The sequence below is a fragment of the Pectinophora gossypiella genome, chromosome 4 (assembly GCF_024362695.1).
Source record: "Pectinophora gossypiella chromosome 4, ilPecGoss1.1, whole genome shotgun sequence".
Taxonomy (NCBI): Eukaryota; Metazoa; Arthropoda; class Insecta; order Lepidoptera; family Gelechiidae; genus Pectinophora; species Pectinophora gossypiella.
The window spans coordinates 2,844,533-2,854,361 of record NC_065407.1 but is presented as its reverse complement, the minus strand read 5'-3'; the positions used below and the strand labels follow the sequence as shown (position 1 = coordinate 2,854,361).

At 38.3% G+C, this 9,829-nt stretch overlaps 1 long non-coding RNA gene across 1 annotated transcript; it reads left to right on the top strand.

Moving 5' to 3' along the window:
• Positions 1-746: 746 nt before the first annotated feature.
• On the top strand, positions 747-3,796 carry LOC126366382 (uncharacterized). The gene is made up of 3 exons (XR_007566351.1): positions 747-781; positions 1,329-1,400; positions 3,699-3,796. It is a non-coding gene; the product is annotated as an uncharacterized LOC126366382 (long non-coding RNA).
• Positions 3,797-9,829: the final 6,033 nt, after the last annotated feature.

Genomic DNA, 9,829 nt, shown 5'->3' with positions numbered 1-9,829 from the left:
TAGCTATGGAAATCGTTTTAGCCAGTTCAGATAACCTCTGTTATGCTAAACCCTGCAATTTCACAGTGGGACGTACTATTATTAATGCATAAAGTCAGCCTCGTAATACCTAATGGGTTGGGTAGATCCACAAGTAATCAGAAGATACGTTTCAGGTACTTTTGATATTTATTGATATTGAAGGGGAACAGAACACCCTCAGGCCTGTTGTCTTAAATTTCGTATTGGGTGATACCCTCAGCTCTCACCAATGAGGGAATTTCCAAGCTACGTACATCAAAAACAATGTAGATGGCGTTGTTCAGTTTAAACGTGATAATTACTTATTATTCATTATTCGGTTACACAATTATTCCAAAAACAATGTAATGGCAGAAGCATACCTATATAAAAATAATTGTTACTTGATATTTGGATCACATTATGTATATAATTATGTTGCTACTTATATTGATTCTCTTTATTTTTATCAGATTAATAATGAAGGGAAGATGTAAATGTGCCTGGAGTAAAAAGGCTCATCATTTATACCCAAAAACAAAGATGCATATGTCTGTTATCCATAAAATTAGACGGTTAAACGAAGATCTATATATAAAAATCTATGTACATATTGATTTTGAGGAACGTATTCCGTAAGGCCAAAATTGACAAAATAAATTTAAAAAGTAAAAAAGTCGTGGCTCTATGGTTTCAAACTGATTTGTGATTGTTGCAGATGTCATTGCAAAATTGTCAAGTGTCACGTAACCTCACATAAATAGTGTTTGTGGTGTAAAATGTAAGTGTTTTGTTAAAACTCCAGTTATTTTCGTTATTATAATTGTTTGTTTTAAAGAAACTAATAACTATTTTCTTGCTTTTCTGAGATTTTCTTTGATTTCGTCAGAATTTTGTTTGTGTTTTACTTAGTAATTCTATCGTCTGAAACACAGGGTCAGCCTTGTTCAGATGCCAGTAAATAACCTTGTACCTTATTTCTAATGTTAAATGTATTTCTTCCACAATATACCGTTCTTGTACCGGCGTGCGTGTATGAAACGTTTGATGAATGTGGATGAAGTAAGAGTGTGTCAGGACCTAAGCAAATGGAATTCCATAGTTTCTTCTTACCCCGGCGGGAAATAGGCGTGAGTTTATTTATGTATGTATCAATTAAATTGCCGCCTAAACCATTGGACCGATCAGGATGAAAATTAGCACATTGATCAAAACCCAGTTGCAGACAGGGAACTTTTCAGGGACGAATATAGAGTGCTTTAAGACGAAAAATCGGAGACGCTTCGGACTAATTTAGTTCTTAATGTATGATTTTATTATATTTGCAGCACATGACATCAAAATGGCTGCTATTAAATATGTCGACGGCACAGTGCACGTTCGCATGAAGCACTATGCAGGTAAGTAACTGTTTTTATTTTTATTTTTATTAATATAGACAAGGATCACAGCCTCACCTGTTGGTGCATAACAACATGCCATAGCAACACGCCTGTACCCCTGAAGGTTTGAGCAGAGATGTATCGTATTCCTTGACAGCTATGTTCTTTTTCTATCGTGTGAGTGTGAGGTGAATTACCAACCTTATCAACCCTGGTGTCAGTGTTATTATTGAGTCGCCAAAGACCTCTGACATGGCTCATGTTACGATTACTCACTCACGTAACGTTAGTAGTAACCGGAACCAACGTCTTAACGTGCCTTCCGAAGCACGGATCATCTTATTTTCGGTCAATCAGGTGTTCAGCTTGCAATGTTCTAGTTAAACTAGAGATCACATAGTGATTTTTGTGACGTGTCCCCCACCGGGATCTGAAATTTGAACCCCGGACCTCCGGATAGTGTGCCTAACGCTCAACTACTGGACCACGGAGGCCAGCAGTCCCTTGTAATAAAGGGCAAGTCTATTGCCATTAACCGGGCACAAGCTGGGCAAGTCCCATTTACTATTTTGTGATGTAAGTACAGTCATGAGCAATATCATGTACCTACTTTAGAACCCTGTCGCACTAATTTTTACTTTTTTTTTACTTACTATCATATTTGACATTTAATGTGACTTACGGTTTAATTTGTCAAAAAAGTTAATGTGACATGGTTTCAAAGTGTATACTATTAGTACTCGCGACCGTACGTTGTCCGTATATGAGCCGTATCAGCTTTTGGTGGCCCAGTAATATCACTGACACTGGATTGCCGTCGGTCATCCACCTCACAACACGGGAAAAGAAAAAGAAGGTCATCATCTCCCTAGTAATACCCAGATTTTGACAGAAGCGACTGCTTGTCTGACCTTCCAACCCGCGAAGGGAAAACCAGCCCAATACAGGTTAAGTCACATATCTCTGAAAATGCATTTCTCGGGAATGTGGGTTTCCTCACGATGTTCACGGGAAAAGACAAAGAAGATCATCTTACATAACATTATTATTCATCATCATCAGCCCATTAACGTCCCCACTGCTGGGGCACGGGCCTTCCCTATGGATGGATAGGGAGATCGGGCCTTAAACCATCACGCGGGCCCAGTGCGGATTGATGGTTTTTAACGACTGCTAATGCAGCCGGGACCAACGGCTTAACGTGCCTTCCGAAGCACGGAGGAGCTCGAGATGAAAACTTTTTTTTTGTGGTCACCCTTCCTATGATCGGCCAATGCGAAAGTTGCTTAACTTCAACAATCGCAGACCGAGCGCGTTTACCGCTGCGTCACCGAGCTCAACATTATTGTTAACAGATATTAATAATAATATTTTGTAATAGGCAGGCCAGGGCCGTTCTTCTTCTTCCATTTAAATAATTAATTTTCTGGTTTCAGATGAGTATGGAAAGAGTAGCCATTGGATCAAAAAGCGTCAGAGTGATTTGCCCTGTATGCACAAAATTTATTAACACCAGAGTCATATACACACCTACAGCGAAAACTCATATAATAGCAGTAATATTATGCCTTCTTATGTAAGGTTGATTATATAAGGTTGATTATCCCACATTTTTATATTACGCTTGCCTCTCACTTTGAGGTCGCAGGTTCGAATCCAGCACAGGCTTAAACCAATGATAACCGAATTCATGTTTGGATCATAAATGATTATCACGTGCTCAGGATAACATCGTGAGGAAACCCACATTCCCGAGAAATTCATTTTCGAAGGTATGTGTCCTAACTTGTGGGCTGGTTTTTCCTTCACGGGTTAGAAGGTCAGACAGACAGTCGCTTCCTTAAAATACCGGACCTGTCAAATCTTCAGGTTAGGTAAGCGGACCCTTTGAGAAACGGGATAATGCTAGGGGCATGATATCCCACATTTTTATATTATTATACAGGATCTTGAAAGAAGAATCTCTGGAGTGGGTTGTGAGATCAATGATCGACCTCATCAACCCTGGTGTCAGGGTTACTACTGAGCTGCTAAAGGTCTCTGACATGACCCATGTAGTAACTGCTGAACCTGCCCTCCGAGGTACGGATTACTTTCGGAGATTTTGACTTTCGGAATTCGGACTTTCGGATATTACTTTCGGACAGTCTGATGATCAGACTGCAACGTTGTTAAAAATAACATTATGGGTTTTTTTTCAATCACTTGCCTTTGCAGATTTGCTTTGCTTTGACCTTGACCAAATTGAAAGAAAATATCCTTTATTTTCGAACAAAAATAATGAGTTTCTATTTGTGATTTTTTGATATGTTTCAGGTGTTTACCGTGCACATTGATCCCTTACTGCTTAGAAAGTTGTCAAAGAGCTGATCATTATTGCCCAGATTGCTTCACATTGATCGGTTCATGTGAATAACCAGACTTGTCATTAATTAAAAAACAGGTATTTGAATTTATTTTGTCCGGTAAGTTAGCTTTTTTGTAGAAGTTAGTAGTTTGGAAGGAACGCGTGATCGACGCGCTAAAAACTTATGGGACATACGTCAATTTTAAGCAGAAATCTCAAATCCCTTTTAAAATTTGACGCTAAGAAAGTTGGCGTATAACCTGATAGAATTAAGTTGACCGCACGCGTCAAACGGGTAGCATACTTGCACGATACCATCCTGAATATCAATCAGCCCACATCAATCTACTGCTAAGTATAGGCCTCTGAAACGTAACGTAAAGGTGTGTGAAAGAGAAAGCGAGGAGTGAGCGAGAGAAAAGAGAGGATTGCGGAATGACAGGCAAATGGCGGTCGGTTGTTTTAAGAGAGAAAATGTACAGAATTAATAAAACGTTTTTAATAAACTGCTGGGCACAGGCCTCTCAATCAACCGGAGAGGGTATGGAGCATACTCCACCACGCTGCTCCACTGCGGGTTGGTGGAGGTGTTTTTACGGCTAATAGCCCGGACCAACGGCTTAACGTGCCCTCCGAAGCACGGAATCAACTTACTTTTTCGGACAATCAGGTGATTCAAGCCTGAAAAGTCCTTACCAAACAAAGGACAGTCTCACAAAGTGATTTCGACAATGTCCCCATCGGGAATCGAACTCGGACCTCCAGATCGTGAGCCTAACGCTCTTACCACTAGACCACGGAGGCTGTTTCCGGTTGTTGTTGTCCGGTTGATTGAGAGGAGGCCTGTGCCCAGCAGTGGGACGTATACAGGCTATTTATGTTATGTTATGTTTTAATAAACAAGGATTTAAGAAATATAATCATTTACATCATGCCTCATCCCACACTAATCATCGTCATCTTTTTTGATAGTTGGTTCGACCATTATAGACGGCGATACGGCTCACCACCTATCACGTTGGTCTAAGAGAAAGCTCGGCCAGGTGTGGGCATCTTGGGATGATGTACCTCTGACTACCTAACAGAACCAAGACTGGTATTAATAAACTTATCTCAGCTTCGAGACTGCCCTCAAGATCATGTCAATATGACAGTTCTTAGGGTGGTATTAATAAACTTATCTCAGCTGAGACTGCCCTCAAGACCATGCTCAAGTCCCTGTTTTTATTTGAGAACTATCACATTGACACGATCTTGAGAGCAGTCTTGAAGCTGAGGTTAGTTTATTAATACAACCCTTATATACAAATAGGAACTTGAGTTTGATCTTAAGGGCAGTCTTAGCTGAGATTAGTTTAATAATGGTGCTAATTCCTGTAAATACCATTTAATTTTATTTTAAGTTATATCTGTCATTTTCTTATCCGCCGAAAAGGAAAGGGACGGGTAATCGACAAGCATAAAATTTATGGAACACACGTCAATTTTAAGCACAAATCTAAACCAACCGTCTAAAAATTTTACATCAGTCAATAACCCGACACATTCATTTACTCATTCTTCCTAAAATTAAGAGCTGTGAATCATCCGTCCCTTTCCTTTTCGACGGATATGAAAATGACGGATATAACTTAAAATAAAATTAGGCGGTGTCTGCAGGAATCGGGGCCATTACCACCCATAGTCGTGAACATAACAATATGTTATATTGTCGGCCATCTTTGCAGAAAACATTGCGGGTATTTAAATGAACAACAATTGCGTTGCATTGGAAAAATTAAAAGGGTTTGTGTGTTTTAAGGCTGGCCTGTGGTTGAATTGCGAGGTTCGGGCTAAGATGAGCCTCAAACATTGATCATCATGGCGTTTGGATATGGCCATTATAAAAAAATCCCGACGTACAACAGCAACAGGTTGTCTTTATTTATTCAAAAATGGTAACAATATAATATTATAATTAAAACACGTAATAACGGGTTCTTACCGCGTTTAAAGCAGGAATATGAGACTCCCGATATTTCGACACTGTTGCAAGTGCCATGATCACGGGATGAATGATGAGATTGGAGTGGAGTAGGTAGATCCATAATTTTCTACGGGCAGACATATCTGTCTACCCTCTTTCTTTGCCTCTTTCCCATATCCCTGCTTTAAACGCGATATGAACCCGTTATTATGTGTTTTAATTATGATAATAACCACGTAAACTTAAAAGAATGTATAATATAATATTATACATGTCCCTACCTACACAAATACAAATTTACTTTATTGCAATCAAATAAAATAACAGTTACTAACAAGTGTTTCTATATTTTGACAGTTCCCTTTACTATTTGAGTAAACAAACGTATTGCATGGGTTATATTTTTACACTGTAACCCTTTGAGCAGCGTTTAACTGCAAAATCATAGATGAGAAGAAAACTTATAACATGATTTTCAATTAAAGCCAATTAGGGCCTTATCACTTAAAGCGAATTTTTCCAGGCAGCCATACGGATAGAAGTTAAGTGTCGGGCAATCATAGGTCTTCTGATTACTTGTAATTGGGTCGTCTACTAGGTTAGAGATGAATTATGAAATTCTGATTACTAAATGAAAACAGATCTAAAACTAACGAAAAACATTTTATTTTTTGTATTTAACTTTTTTTGTGCATTTTAATCAAGAAAAACGTAGGTAATAATACGTCTGACATTTTATCTCGTTTTTTTATGACGTCACAGTGTGCTTTTTCATACAAATCCGATAGGAATTTCGTGTTTTAACATAACTAGTTGGAAACAAGCCTATTATGTTTTTTACAGGTGAACCTGAAACTCAGCCGACTTTCCCAAGGTCCACTTACTTAACTACTTGCCCTCATTGTAAGAGGATTATTATGACTCACGTCGTCACCAAAGTCTCAGAGTTCCAAAAGGCGGTTGCCTGTGCGATGTGCTTATTTGGGTGAGTTTTAAATACATCTGGGGGGTTAAACACATCAAAGCAATTCATCTAAAAAAAGCAATATTGCTATTTGACATTTGTGTGCATTGCGCACTTACTTTTTATATGCGCAGATGTCAAATTGCAATGTTGCTTTTCTGGATCAATTGCATCGATGTGGCCGTTTTAACCCCTTGTTTCATGATTTATAAGCACTTGTATATATTTAATATGCAACCTAGTCAAATGAGATACTTTTACGAAACGTCAAAATGAAAGTTTTCTGGATACTGTCCTGTGACGTTAGCAATAAAAGCAGTTAAACGTCGTACTCATTGTTAATTAATTCATAAATAAAATTCGAAAATAAGTCGTTGAATGCAACGTTCTATACTGCTCTGTCACTTAGATTTATCCTTTTATGTTATTTTTTATCTTTATCTTATAATATATTATCCTTTTCTGCCACTCAGAACCGTAATTTACTAGAAAGATAATGAGCTCGCGACGGAATCGACGAAGCGCCCACACTCTTTTTATCTCGCTCTAGCAAATGACAGTTCTGAGTGACAGAAAAGGATGGATATATAGGAAAGTGAGATGCGGATTTTTTAAAATTATTTTCTTTTTTTAAGGTCATGCTGCTGCTCATGTATTCCATATTTAATGAATTCGTTAAAGACAATATACCATTATTGTCCCAAATGCAAAAGGCTGATAGGCATTGCTTAAATTATTTTGCAACATTTACAATATTTCTCTTCTGGGCTAGAAGAGTTCTCTTTAAAGCAAATATATGTATGTGTAGAAATTCTGTTGGCTTGTATGGCTGGTGTGTGGTTGAAGAAACCGGATGAATGAAACCACGATTTGTTGCTAGCGCTGTCACGGAGTTAATAAAATGTAAGTACCTAGCAGCCTTCGTGGTCTAGTGGATTGCTTTTTTTGGCTTACGATCTGGAGGTCCGGGTTCGATTCCCGATGGGGACATTGTTGAAATCACTTTGTGAGACTGTCTTTTGTTTGGTAAGGACTTTACAGGCTTGAATCTCTCACCTGAGTGTCTGAAAAAATAAGTTGATTCCGTGCTTCGGAGGGCACGTGAATCCGTGGGTCCCGGCTATTAGCTGTAAAAATACCTCCACCAATCCGCAGTAGAGCAGCGTGGTGGAGTATGCTCCATACCCCCTCCGGTTGATTGAGGGGAGGCCTGTGCCCAGCATTGGGACGTATATAGGCTATTTATGTTTATGTTTAAGTACCTAGCACTCTAAACAACAATTGATTTTTATTATGTATTCATAAATTCTAATATTAAAAATGCGAAAGTAACTCTGTTTGTCTGTCTGTTACCTTATAACGCTTAAACTGCTGACGCAGATCAGATTTGGTATGGATATAGTTTCTGAGTAAATAAGGGGATGAAAAAGGGGTGGAAAGATAAAAAGTGTATACTTAGATAATACAATAGTAGATAAATTATTTGATTGTATTTTTCAGATTTAAATATTGAATCCTCGATATCGTTGGATCTGGCTATGAATCGTCATTGTCATATTTATCTACAACTAATACTAAGAAGCAGGCTACACTAGCGCCAATTTCACATTATAAAATAAACCAAGCGGACGAAACTGGAAACTTTTTGCTTATTAAGGTTTTTTTCGTATTAATTAATATATAAGATTGAAATGGCGTTAGCAATATTCATTATTTGCAACAGACATGCAGTCATCAATAATTAACTTTCTAAGAAAGAAAAACGAACAATTTACAAAAAAACAAATGTAATTTTAAATAAAGACAAAATGTAAAAAAGGAATAGTGATTATAAATAATTATATGGTAAAATTATTGTGTGGTTTATATTATTTAATTGAACGTCAAAATATCATAGAGTGACGTTAGTTTAGCCAGTAGACGTTCAGTTACTGGATACAAACAAATATGCTTAAATCTCTACCATAGAATAAGGAATACTACGTATAGAACGGCAACTCTCCGCTCCCCACCAGCGGGTGAGCTAGGTTTACCTCACCCCCCTCGGTTTTACTTTAGTCTTCAATCGTATGGGAGTCAGACGTCACACACACAGATACGCGCGTACGATAATGTCAATGTGTAAATGTGTGTTTTGTATAAAGTGTCCGGGGTGTGACTAGAGTATGGTATATACTCCGGACATTACAAACAATAATCACAACATCCTTACTTTGTACCTACTTGCTTGCTTGTGTACTCGTAAGTGTGAGCGAGACATATTGCGCGCTCTCTTTCACTTACATCGTAGCAGCTTACGGCAATATAAGACTAAATTAAGACTGAGAAGGGGTCAGGTTGGTGCCCAACATGAAAGGGCGAAAATTTACCGTTCTATAAGTTATTCTTTGCCTGTACTCTGATTGTAATATGCGCCTGAACCGACAATATCATAAAGTACAGTTAGCTGATCAATTACGTTCCATTCTAATCTAACCTATCCGTCGGTTCACGGGATAGCTATGTGAGCAGATTTGCTTTGAAGGCAGTAATGTAAGGCACTATGGTGATTACCTGCCATTTGGCACGGCGGCGCACAATGCATGCGTATTAATGCACTCGGTTCAATGCGCCCATTCAGTGAGGCACTTAGTGTGTCTATACTAGTAACAAAAGGGTAACAAAGCTGAAAAATTGATGTGTAGAACAAACTAACGAGTTTTTAATGCAAGATGGTCCAGTGGTTGATCGTTGGGCGATCTGGAGTTCCCGGGTTCGAAAGTCGGTGGGGACATAACATAAAAATCACTTTGTGAGCTCTGGTTTGGTAAGGACAACGCAGGCTCATCACTGTTGGTTGGTGGAGGTGTTTTGAGCTAGAAGACCGGGACCAACATCTTAATGTGTCTTCCGAATTATGGAATCATCTTACTTTTTCGGACAATTAGGTGATTCAGCCTGCAATATCCTTGTTAAACATGGGACAGTCTCACAAAGTGATTTCGGTAATTTATTTATGTATTAAGGTACATACACCATTACAGTATGGCCCAATGGGTTCTCTATTGTATTCCCTAAAATTTCTTATCCTACTTTTTATTTTCCTTCACATTTTAGTCCTAAGTATCGAATGTCCTAATGATCCTAGTCCAATTTTGTTAACTCCTAGTGTTCATTGCCCTATTTTTTTT